This window comes from Tachyglossus aculeatus, chromosome 4 (assembly GCF_015852505.1).
Source record: "Tachyglossus aculeatus isolate mTacAcu1 chromosome 4, mTacAcu1.pri, whole genome shotgun sequence".
NCBI lineage: Eukaryota > Metazoa > Chordata > Mammalia > Monotremata > Tachyglossidae > Tachyglossus > Tachyglossus aculeatus.
In genome coordinates this window covers 102,814,347-102,827,640 of record NC_052069.1, presented here as the reverse complement: position 1 = coordinate 102,827,640, position 13,294 = coordinate 102,814,347, and positions in this window count along the sequence as shown.

The window sequence follows — 13,294 nt, the reverse complement described above, 5'->3', positions numbered from 1 at the left end:
CTCTATACCTCCCACAGACTCATGGCCAAACAACCAGCCTGTTCCAAGGAACAATGCTGGTCGAGCTGGGAAGAAAGGGTATTGACTGTATCTGTTTTATTCTCTGTGAAGATAGGTGGGGCCTTGTTGAAGAAATTGTTGGGCTGCTAAGTGTTTGCAAGGCTGTGTGTAAGACTGCAAGTTGTACCTGATGACTCGTTCTAATCACTTACTCCTCCCTGGGCCACAGTATACATGCCTGTATATATGTGCTCTCTCTCCTCCCTAACTTCTAGTTTGTCCTGCAGGTATTTTCTTGGTTCTTGGGGACATAAAGGATTGGGGCTGGGAGGAATCATTTTTTGGGGAGAGTGAGAGCCTCCTTTTGAGTCTCCCCAAACAACCATGGAGACAACATATGTCTAAGTCCCAGTGGTCTTTATCTTAGCAGCCCAAGAAGCCATGCTTTGTTCCTGAAGGGGTGGGTATAGAACTTCAGAGCAATGGCCACTGGGGAGTCCCAGAGAAGCCTCAAACTTCCCAAACCTGTCTTATTTTGACACCATCCTAATCCTAAGCCTACCAGTTCTCTGTTGAGACGTGGTATTTCATACACACTCCTCCCCTTCTTCCTCCTCCCGTGCCCCACCACCTTCACCACCCTGAACCTGTGATGTCTGAACTTCACAGGATAAATAAAGCACAGTTAATTGGGCCTATTATTTCCCTTGGCCAGCGAAACCCTTCCTCAGATCAGGCCGCGGCGTCCGGGTGCCGATGGAAATCCGCAGGCCTAATTATTTCAATTTCTCAAAGTCCCTCAAAGGCAGCTGATGAAAGGAAACTCCTACAAGAACGAAGGCCAAATGGAGCAAAGTCGTCTTGTCTGCTGCAGGGAAGATTACCCTCCCTGGGGGGCTGTGGAAGCCGGGGAGTGGGGGTGGGGAGAGAGGAGGTAGAGTGGAACCGGGGCCTCTTGCTCTGTCCTGAATCCCCACCCCTGTCCCTATCACCTATTCCACTGACATATAGTGCTACATCCCTACAGGAGCCAGAGAATGGCAAACCTTTGTTCCCTTGGGGAAAGAGTCAGAGCTGGGCAAGTCTGGGGAGAGGGTTGTGGGGGTGAGGGAAGGGTGAGGGGTGGCTAACTGTTCTGGGTCCTGTTCCTCTGTTTTTTAAGGATGAATCTGGGTCCTGTTGAATTCTGGGTGGACAGCAGGAGGGGGTGAAATAAAGCAAGACAAGTTTCCAGATGTCTGCTAAAGCCTCCGCCATTCCCAGCTCTGCTTTATGCTTCCCCATCCTGGGCACTACCATTTCCCTCCCGTCGCTTCCCATCTTGCCAGCAAAGTGGGCATAGTGGCAGGGACAAAGCAGTGAGGGGGCTGGTGCCTTTGCTCTGAGGTTTCCACAAGCAGGCACAGCATGTTGATGCCCAATACCTGCCAGTGCTCCCCTCCTCCTCCCTGAACCAGCTAATTCTTTCCATCTGGCAAAACCACAAGCCCCTAATGGAGCAGAACGAGATGCTGGCTCTGGCTTCTGCAAAGGAGGGATCTGGGGGAGGATGCTTAGCAGCTAAGTTAATGGCATCTTCACTGAGGCCAGGCTGGGCCTGTGGGCATTGCTGATCCTGTCTTTAGGGTGCTCTCAGGGGACACCTGAGGACACCTCAGGGGACAGGTGCCCTAATGGCCCTCAATCAGGTGTAGATTGCCCAGAGTGGCCTATGGGCTCAATTTCCACTTCCATTTTATAACAGGGGAAGTGGAATGGGCCTCAGATGAGCCTTGGGGCCATCCCAGGAAACCTCTCTTGCTTATTGGGGTAAACGTGGGGAGACTAAGTCCTCCAGGGCCTTTCTTTGAGGGAAGTTGTTTGGGGATATTGAGATTGGGGCTAATGAGATTGGGAGGGCTCTACAGGGAGAGATGGAGGGGTTCTGACATAGAAGGATATAAGATGGTAAGAATTGCCATTATTGGGTCAGATTGGGTCTGCCAGGCCCAGAATTCTGTTTGGTAACAGGATGTGTGGAGGAGCAGTGAGAGGGTTGCCTGCCTTGATCTCCATTTTTCAGACATGGTTCAGGATTAACCATCTAGGATTTCTAACTTTCTCTCTGCCTATCCCATCATGGACCTCTCTCACCCAAGGATTTATCCATCTTCCCTTCAGCCCAAATAAAGTCTAGGCAAAACCGTGCCCCAGTACACCTGAGCCTATGGCAGGGCTGCCTTCTTCAGCTCATTCCTTGCCACCCCTGCCATCGCATTTCCTCCCATGGACACATGGATGGAGCTGAATGACCTGATTCATGGACTCCAGCTTTCTTTTCCAGCTCCACGGCTCCTATGAATGGCTCTCTGTGTGGAAAACTTCCAGGGGGCTCTGAATTTCAGTGGAGCAGTGTCATTATAGGAAATGAGATCAAAGCCGACACGGCTCTGCAAATTTTTAAACAACAAAATCCGAAGGCAGCGTAGCTCACTAGTCTCTTCTTTTAAATGAAGGTAGAGTAGAAGTATCAGTTTGGAACAGCAGAAATTTCAAGGTCTTGGGGTTGAATGAGACAATTTTTTCTGCCGTGGTTTCCTCCTAGACGGCACTATCGGGGTGTAGGAGACTGGGTTCGTATGATGTTGCATCAGGATGGTGTGTTTCTCCATGAAAGGGGGAGAACAATAAAGCATCAAATGAACTGTCAAAACTTGAAACCATTAACCTGGAGTGGAATCGGGGCTGGAGGCTCCCTGGTGTCTGGGGAGAGATTGGCAGCCACTCTTGGAGCTGTCCCTCTCCAAGGCAGGAGGGAAAGTGAGTTCTTGGAGAGGGACAAGGTGAAGCACCTTGCAGGAAAACATGAGTGACCAGAGTCTAGACCAGGCTGATCTGGAAGGCCTGGCCCCCAGCCATATACCCGTATGAAAAGCAGAGAAGCATAAATAGAAAAATAAAATAAATAAAAGAAAAAAAGGATAAAAGAAAAATTGAGAAGCAGTGTGGCATAGTGGAAAGAGCACAGGCATGGGAGTCAGAGGACATGGGTTCTAATCCTGGCTCCACCACCTGTCAGCTGTGTGACCTTGAGCAAGCCACTTAACTTCTCTGTGCCTCAGTTACCTCATTTGTAAAATGGGGATTAAGACTGTGAGTCCCACATGAGACAACCTGATTAACTTGTATTTACCCCAGCACTTAGTACAGTGCTTGGCACATAGTAAGCGCTTAACAAATACTATAATAATAATTATTATTATTGTTCATCCATTCAATCGTATTTATTGAGCACTTACTGTGTGCAGAGCACTGAACTAAGCACTTATTAAAAGCAGTGTGGACTGGGAGTCAGAGGACCTGGGTTCTAATCCCAGCTCTGACATTTACAGCTCTGTGACTTTGGACGTCACTTCACTTCTCTGTGTCTCAGTTCCCTCATCTTCTAAATGGGGATTAAATCCTCCTCCCTCCTAACTAGACTGTGACCCCGGTATGACCAGGAACTGTACCCCACCTGATTGTCTTGCATTTACCCCAATGCTTAGAACAGTGCTCAGCACATGGTAAGTGCTTAACAAATACTATTATTATTATTATCCTGGGGAAGAACTCAATCTGTATCCATTTTCATATATAGAGGGGTAAGGACAGGAGGAGGATGAGGAGTGTTATTGGGTAGGGACCATCTCTATATTTGCCGACATACTTCCCAAGCACTTAGTACAGTGCTCTACACACAGTAAGCACTTAATAAATACGATTGAATGAATGAATGAGCGAGGGCCAATAAAAGAAAAAGGAAGAGGAAGATAAGGAAAAGTCCTTTACAAGCTTCTCTTAAGGCTCTTGAGAAAAGGGGATTGCCCTACAGTGACAGATTTAGTTCAGATATAAGGAAAGGAAGAAGTTCCCAACCTCAAGCCCGCCTGAATTCTAGAGAAGTTAGGGATTGCCTTCTTCAGTGGTTTTCTAAGCACAGGACTCCTTCCTCCCTCCTTTTGCTTTTTTTTAAAGGCATTTGTTAAGCATGTACTATGTACCAGGCATTGTACTAAGCACTGGGGTAGATGCAAGCTAATCAGGTTGGACACAGTCCTTGTCCAACATGGGGCTCACAGTCTTAATCTCCATTTTACAGATGATGTAAGTGAGACACAGAGAAACTAAGTGACTTGCCCAAGGTCACATAGTCGACAAGTGGAGGAGCTGGGATTAGATCCCAGAACCTTGTGATTCCCAGTCCTGTGTTCTGTCCACTAGGCAACACTACTTCTCTCTGCCTCGGTCTCTCCTAGGAAGACTGAAGGCAGGGCACCGGCTTGGTGACCTACTCCAGTTTCACCCAATTCTGAGGGTTCCTTCGTTGCTGTGGAGTGGGTGTGGGAATCTCTGCCTCTTATTTTAGGATAGTCAGAGTTTGGGGTTGTTTCCTCTTTCCCCAGGGACTCAGCAAACTCTGGAGATACAGTCATCCTGTGGTGCATCCTGGGATGCATTCCTGGGAATCTAGGCCATACTGAGAACCAGTGTGGCCTAGCGGATAGATCACAGACGTGCGAGTCAGAAGGACCTGAATTCTAATCCCAGTTCCATCACTTGTCAGCTGTGTGTGAACCACACAGAGAAGCTGTGTGGTTCAGTGGCAAGAGCCCGGGCTTTGGAGTCAGAGGTCAGGCGTTCAAATCCCGACTCCAGCGCTTGTCAGCTGTGTGACCTTGGGCAAGTCACTTCACTTCTCTGGGCCTCAGTTCCATCTGTAAAATGGGGATGAAGACTGTGAGCCCCGCGGGGGGCAACCTGATCACCTTGGAACCCCCCAGCGCTTAGAACAGTGCTTTGCACATAGTAAGCGCTTACTAAATGCCATTATTATTATTATTTAGCAGAAACTCCTCACCCTGGGCTTCAAGGCTCTCCATCACCTCGCCCCCTCCTACCTCACCTCCCTTCTCTCCTTCTACTGCCCAGCCCGCACCCTCCGCTCCTCCACTGCTAATCTCCTCACTGTACCTCGCTCTCGCCTGTCCCGCCATCGACCCCCGGCCCACGTCATCCCCCGGGCCTGGAATGCCCTCCCTCTGCCCATCCGCCAAGCTAGCTCTCTTCCTCCCTTCAAGGCCCTGCTGAGAGCTCACCTCCTCCAGGAGGCCTTCCCAGACTGAGCCCCTTCTTTCCTCTCCCCCTCGTCCCCCTCTCCATCCCCCCGTCTTACCTCCTTCCCTTCCCCACAGCACCTGTATATATGTATATATGGTTGTACATATTTATTACTCTATTTATTTATTTATTTATTTATTTTACTTGTACATTTCTATTTTGTTGGTATGTTTGGTTCTGTTCTCTGTCTCCCCCTTTTAGACTGTGAGCCCACTGTTGGGTAGGGACTGTCTCTATGTGATGCCAATTTGTACTTCCCAAGCGCTTAGTACAGTGCTCTGCACATAGTAAGCGCTCAATAAATATGATTGATTGATTGATTGATTTGGGGCAAGTTACTTAACTTCTCTGTGCCTCAGTTCCCTCATCTGAAAAATGGGGATTAAGACTGTGAGTCCCATGTGGAACATGGACTGTGTCCAACCTGATTAGCTTATATCTACCTCAGCACTTAGTACAGTGCCTGGAACACAGTCAGCACTAAGCAAATGCCCTAAAGAAAAAAATCTGTCAGCCATGCCTTTCCTACCCTAGCAGCCTGAGCCAGAAGAAATGGGTTTACCTTGCAGAGTTGGTTCAGCTATAAGGAAGAACTTCCTGGCAGTCAGGAAGATCAGTTATGGGAATAGGTGACTGAAGGCACTTGCGGAACATGACTCCCTCTCCCAGACACACACCCTAGAGGTAATATTGGGGGTAGGTGGGAGGAAGGAGTCCTAAAGCCTCTTGCTAACCTCCCTCCCTCCTATCTCTCCCCACTCCAGTCCAATCCAGTCAGGTGATCTCCTCTGGACATGTTAAGTTTGAGGTATAGGCAGGACATCCAAGTAAAAATGCCTTGAAGGGAGAAGGAAATATGAGACCATAGGGCAGGATTATTCAGGATTAGAGAGGTAGATTTTGGAATCATCTGTATAGAGATGGTAGTTGAAGCTGTGGGAGTGAATGAGTTTCCTAAGGCAGTGGGTGCAGATGAAAAATAGAATGAGACTCAGAACTGATTCTTGGGGGGCTCCCACAGTAGTGAGTGGAAGACAAAGGGGGGCCTTTGAAAGAGACTGAGAAGCAGTAGCCAGAGAGTTAGGAGGAGAACCAGGAAAAGGACAGGGTCAGTGAAGCTGTGGTTGGATAATGTTTCCAGGATAAGTTGGGCTGGTGTCACTATAATCCCTCTTCCTTTCACTGAGAGGGATTGAGAAACAGCAGAGAAGAGTGAGAGCTGAGCTTTTTTTATGGTATTTGTTAAGTACTTAATATATGCTGGGCACTGTACTAAGTGTTGGATTTAGGGGGAAAAACTAAGGTCCAGAGCAGGGCAAGGGTCTGGCCTGGGCCTGCACTGACCTGGCCCAACCGCTGCTCTGGAGGTGGGGGCTGGAGTTGCCGGGGGGCGGCACAGGACAGACAGAAGGAAGTCAGGGTTGAGGGGTGGGGATGGATTCCTTTATTCTGTCATTTGTGTGAGTTGGGGAGTAGACACCAGGGTTGCTCCGGGGTCTCCCAGACAGCTGTCCCAGACTCCAGAACTTCCTCCTCCAGATCAAAGTCCCATCCAGAAGAAGGAATGATCTCTACCTTGGGCCTTCACAGAAGTAAGGGAGAGCCATCCTGAGGAAGCATCAGGGAAATCAGGGAAACAGTTTGGATTTCCCTATTCCTTCACAGAAGTAAGGGAGAGCCATTCTGAGGAAGCATCAGGGAAATCAGGGAAACAGTTTGGATTTCCCTATTCTCAATCAATCAGTTGTATTTATTGAACAATTACTTTGTGCAGAGCAATCAGTCAATCAGAAGTATTTATTGAGCGCTTACTATATGCAGAGCACAGAACTAAGTGCTTGGGAGAGTACAATATAAGAGAGTTGGAAGATATGTTCCCTGCCCAAAAAGAGGGAGAGACAAACATTAAAACAATTTACAGATATGTGTATGAGTACTGCAGAGCTGAATAAAGGGTACAAATCCAAGTGCAAGGGTGAAGCAGAAAGGAGAGGGAAAAGGGGAAATGAGGACTTGGTTGAGGAAGGCCTTTTGAATTACTTGGAGGAGAAGCGATTTTAAAAAGGCTTTGAAGGTGGGGAGAGTGGTGATCAGTTTGATATGAAGGGGGAGTGAGTTCTAGGTGAGGGGCAGGATGGTGGCAAGGGGTTGGCAGTGAGGTAAATGAGGTGCAGGTATAGTGAGCAGGTTGGCATTAGAGCAATGAAATGTGTGGGCTAGGTTGTAGTGAGAGAGCAGTAAGGTAAGGTAGGAAGGGGCAAGGTGATTGAGTGCTTTAAAGTCAATGATAAGATGTTTCTGTTTGATGTAGAGGTGGATGGGGATACCACTGGAGGTTCTTGAGTGAGGAAATATGGACCGAACATTTCTGTGGAAAACTGATTCTTACCCAAACTCTGTCTTCACCCTAACTTCTCCTGTCACTATAGACAATACCACCACCCTCTGTGCCTCAAAAGCCTGTAATTAAGAAGCAGCATGGTCTAAAGGAAAGAGGGTAGGCCTAGAGTCAGTGGATCTGGGTTCTAATCCTGTCTCTGCCCTTTTTCCCATGTGTTCTTTGAGCAAGTCACTTAACTTCTCTGTGCCTCAGTTCCCTCATCTGTAAAATGGGGATTGAATAACCCCATTGAATTGAATAACTACTCCGTCTTACATAGACAGTGAGCCATATGCAGCTCTTGTATTTTGTATTTACCCCAGAGTTTAAAAAGTACCATTGAAAAACAACAAAAAAACCACCCCCAACTATAATTACCCTTGACATCTTTCTCAGTCAACCCACATATTCAGTCTTTCCCCAAATCCTGTAGGTTCTACATTCACATCATTTCTAGAATCCATCATTTCCTCTCCATGCAAACTGCTATCCTACTGAACCAAGTACTTATTATATCCCACCTTGATTACTTCATCAGCCTCCACACTGACCTCCTTGCCTCCTGTCTCTCCCCACTCCAGTCCATACTTCACTCTGCTGTCCAGATCATTTTCCTAAAAAAAATATTCAGGTCATGTCCCCTCCTCCTCAAAAACCTCCACATCTAACAGAAATTCCTTACCATGGACTCAATTCTACCTTATCTCACTGATCTCCTTCTACAACCAGGCTCACACACTTTGCTCTTCTAACACCAATCTACTCGCTGTACCTCCATCTATCTTGCTGCCGACCCCTTGCCCACATGCTCCCTCTGTCCTGGAATTCTCTCCCCCTTCATATCTGATCAACCACCACTTTTCCCACCTTCAAAGTCTTACTTAAAATCACATCTCTTCCAAGAGAACTTCTCTGACTAAGCCCTCATTTCCCCTACTCACTCTCTCTTCTGTGTTGTCTATGCACTTGGATCTGTATCATTTAAATCCTTGATACTCATCCAACCCTCAGCCCCACAGCACTTACATATATATCCTTACTCCCTGCCATTTCCTCTATCTGGAGCAGTGAGGTCGTTGTGGGCAGGGAATGTGTCTACCACCTCTGTTATATTGCACTCTCTTAAGCACTTCGTACAGTGCTCTGCACACAGTAAGTACTCAGTAAGTACCACTGATTGATTCAATCAATAAATAGTATTTGTTAAGTACCTTCTGAAAACTAGGCACTGTAATAACAGAAGCAAGACATGTCACTTGCTCTCAAAGACAATCTAATTCATTCATTCAATCATATTTATTGAGCACTTACTGTGTGCAGAGCACTGTACTAAGCGCTTGGGAAGTACAAGTTGGCAACATTTAGAGACGGTCCCTACCCAACAGTGGGCTCACAGTCTAGAAGGCTGTCTAATGGGAAAGACAGGAAAAAAAACCAACTTAATTTATGAACTCCCTGAGGGACAGGGAGCATGTGTAATTCCCAAATGTATATTCTCTCCCAGATCTTAGTACAATGCTATAAACACATTAAGTGCTTAATAAATATCATTACTACTACTACTACTACTAAGAAAACTTTACTGTCAGCCTACTACCATTTGAAACCTCACTTCCACTTGGATGTCCTTCCAGAACCTCAAACTTAACATAGTTGGATAGAGCACGGGCCTGAGAGTCAGAAGATCATGTGTTCTAATCCCAGCTCCACCACTTGTCTGCTGTGCAACGTTGGGCAAGTTACTTCACTTCTCTGTACCTCAGTTACCTCATCTGTAAAATGGGATCGAGACTGTGAGCCCCATGAGGGACAGGGACTCTGTTCAACCCAATTTGCTTATGTCCGTCCCCAGCGCTTAGTACAGTGCCCTGGACATAATAAGCACTTAACAAACACCATAATTATTATTATGGCAGTGGAATGAGCACAGGCCTGGGAGATAGAAGACCTGGGTTCTGTCCCCTGCTCCATCACTTGTGTGACCTGAGGCAAATCACTTAACTTCTTTGTACCTCAATTACCTCATTTGTAAAACAGGGATTAAATCCTCCTTCCTCTGATTTATACTATAGGCTCCTTGTGGAACAGGGACTGTCCAGCCTGATTATGTTGTATATGCTCCAGTGCTTAGTACAGTGCCTAATGCATAAGCATTTAACAAGTACCAAAATTCTAAAAAAAATAGTGGGAACAGGAGAATAAGGAAGAATAAAGATCAAACAGGAAGTAGTGCCAATATAACCCAAGCAGCAAACCCAGGTCCATTTAAACTCAGCTGAAAGTACAAGGTTCCCTATGAAGTCTGTGGGGTGCTGGGCCTATCTGTGCCAGTTCTCTCAGTCTTTGAATCCTGAAGCATCTTGCTGAGCTCTGCCCAGCTGCCTCCCAGTAACAAATTGTGGGGGAGAGCCAGGCGGGGGCTGACGTCTGGGGGAAAGGGCCAGACGGGGGCTGGGTCTCCACTTCCGCACTCTGTTCTCCGGAAAGCAGCAGGTCAGACTGCATCCTGGGGCTCCCTAAACGGGGTTGCTGAGGTGGCAAATCGCATTTGCAAATAAGATGCTCTGCGGTGGAGGCGAGCAGAGGTGGGAGGGGAAGGGGATAGCTAAAATAAGTACCAACTTCCTGCAAAATGCCAGCTGTGGTTTGCCTTGGGGAGGAGGCAAGGGAAGTGGAGGGCCAAGGCCCGGAAACCAGACATCAGGAGTGGGCAGAGAGGGCAAATCCTGTCTCTGGACATAGAGGTGGCCTCTGGGCTGGCACCAGCAAGGTTTCACAGATTACAAAGTAGTGGTAGTCCCACAGGCTCAGCATTCAAAACTCTTTCTGTCTCCAACTGATTACAGACTTGATTGTTCCTCAAACTTCTAGACGGGGGAAAGTGAAATTGAAATAGAAACCATCCTATTTGCTTATAAACCATCAAAATACAACCTCTGTCAAGCTCCAAGTGACTCTCTTGCCCAGAGCCCCAGTAACCCTAAAACCCTAAAGCCTGCTGGTGGCCACTCATGTAGTTAGAAGTGATGTCCAGTGGATTTGGAGTTGCCCTCACCCCAGTGGTCTGTTTTCTGTTTTGCAAGGGAAATACTTGGGGTTGGAGAGTAAGGGGGAAATTGGGAATCCAATAAGCAGAACCTCCTGGGGGTCTCCACCTTTGGAAATGACTTCTCTCTGGTTCCCTTAGCCTCTGCCCTGATTGGAACTGGATCATTTCAAATCACATTCTTTCCCCGATTCATTCCTTTCTCCCTGGTGGTTTCTTCCCTTCTGAGGCCTGGTATTCCTGAGCACTGTTTAAACTCCTGTCTTTTCTCATCCCAGGGGCAACACTTTTCCAGACTGCTGAGCTGGGCCTGCTCCTAAACCAGAGAGAGGGAGAGAGGGTGACCATCCCTGGGGTGATTTCCCCTGCCCACCACCCCAGTCCTCAGTTCAGCTTTGGCTGGCCAGGCTGACTTGTAACTGGGAGGAAGTAGGGGGCTGGTGGGTGGGTGAGAGGTGATGATGGTGACTCATCAGGAGATCCAGATGAGGCAATCCCTCAAGCAGCTACCCTCACCATCCCCTCTGGGGCCAACTTGGGGGTGAGGCACCACAGGGCTCCAGCTAAATGCCCTGTGGAAGCCTCTGGCCCACGAATTGTGAGCAAATTTGTTGACAGCCAAGGAACTGGCCCCTGCTCAGAATGTCTAAGGACTATGGGATAGTGTGGTCACTCTGGGGCTTTAGCTGGGCAGCCCTGTTCCTGAAAGAGGCTGCTGAGAGGGAACAAGATCTGGACAACAAGTATTAGGGTCATGGGGAGAGTACAAGTACTTGAACTTTATTCCCAGATGCCTCAGGGAGCCGCTCCCTGGCAGGGCCACCATTCCAAGCCACTCCTGGAAGGGCTTCTATGGATTTGGGCACTGTTCAGTCTCCCCAGGATTTCTCAGAATTTCATTTCTTGTTAGAAGTTAGCATTCTCTAAGACTTGGCCATCTAATTGGATCATTCATATCTGCACTACTCCCCTTTCCTACTTAGGAGCTGAGCAAGTGCCTGGCCAGAAGTTGGTGAAGTTTCCGGGAGCTGTTGAGCATCTTTCTCAAGACTCCCTATTACTGCTGTAGCCTACGGGCTTTGTTGGGCTGGCACTTCAGGATGATATTTCCAGGTGACACTCCTTACTCCTTGCCTCTCCATCTCTTTCCTCTCTCTTTCTTCTCCACTTTCTTTCTTCCCCTCCTCCTGCCACCTTCCCTTGTTGACTTTCCTTCCTTCTTCTCCCTCCCCACCACCCCACCCCCTCCAGTCCTTTCCTTTCTACTGGCCATATCTCCACCTAAACCTCTCAGCAGGTTCTTAAAGACAGGTGACTACAATTCCCCTCACTTGAGAGCCTAATCCAGCCTTCCTTATAGGTATAGGTTTAAAAGGGCATCCTGCTGTCATTTCCTAGTCTCTTTCCCTCCTTCTCGTCTTCCCCCTCCCACCTCTTGTATTCTTCCTCTCTCTCCCTTCCTCTCTTTCTCCTTCTTCCCCCCTTTAGGCCAACCCCTCACTTCTTCCTCTCTCCCTCTTCAAGGACCGGAGGCAATTTATTCCATTTGTACTCAAATGTTTGCTAGCCAGCCCCCTGATTTCCTGTAGACATGGTCTCCTTTGGTCAGGCCTGAGGGCCACAGCTTCTGATCTGAAGTGGGTTGTCACAAGAGCCTGAAGAGGCCAAAAAAAGACATTTCGGAGCACCCGGTGCCTCCTGCCTCAGGGGCAAGGGAGGGCTGAGGGTTGAGTCGAAGCTTAGGTCACAGGAGCATCTTTGCCAGGGTGAGAAAACAGACCAACTTGGGCCCCTCTTCAGCAAGTTTGGATAGCTGATCCAGTACTTTGCTAGCACTGTGCTCCAGGGACAGAGGAGCCAGAAGAACCTTGGAAGCAGCTGTAATGATGGCTGCCCCACTGTTGATACGTGTCTACTTGATTTGTTTTGTTGTCTGTCTCCCCCTTCTAGACTGTGAGCCCATTGTTGGGTAGGGATTGTCTCTATCTGTTGCCTAATTGTACTTTCCAAGTGCTTAGGACAGTGCTCTGCACACAGTAAGCGGTCAATAAATACGATTGAAGGAATGAATGAATGAATGTTGGCAACTTACCAATCTACCTACCTGCTCGGGGGGAAGAATGTCCCCTGGGGAAGGAGGGGAGAGGGAGGGGACTGTTCTGGTTTTGTTCTGCCCTTGCTCAGAGCTGGTACTAAGGTCCTGAGACATATAAGCTCCTTGTGGGCAGGGATAGTGTTTAGTATTGTACTCTCCAAAGCCCACAGTACAGTGCTCTGCACATGGTAAGTACTCATTAACTGTGTGACCTTAGTCACTTAACTGCTCTGTGCCTCAGTTACCTCATCTGTAAAATGGGGATTAAGACTGTGAGCCCCATGTGGGGCCGGGACTGTGACCAACCTACTTAGCTTGTATTCATCCCAGTGCTTAGTACAGTGCTTGGTACATAGTAAGCACTTAATAGATACCATTAAAAAAAAACACTGATGGATCGATTGATCAGTGATCAAGAGCACTGCATTTGGAGAGGGAGATGTTTGTGCAGGATGGCAGAGCTAGACCAAAGAAGGATAGATAGATGTGCATCTGGGCCCAGGAAGAATGGAGAGAAGCCCCAGGACTGGGCATTCTGGAGTCCTGCTCTTCCTATCAGCTTCTCATTGGCTCTTGGAGAAGCAGAGAGGACACCTGGCAGAGGCCTCAGCCTTTTCCTCCTCGCTTCCCCCTG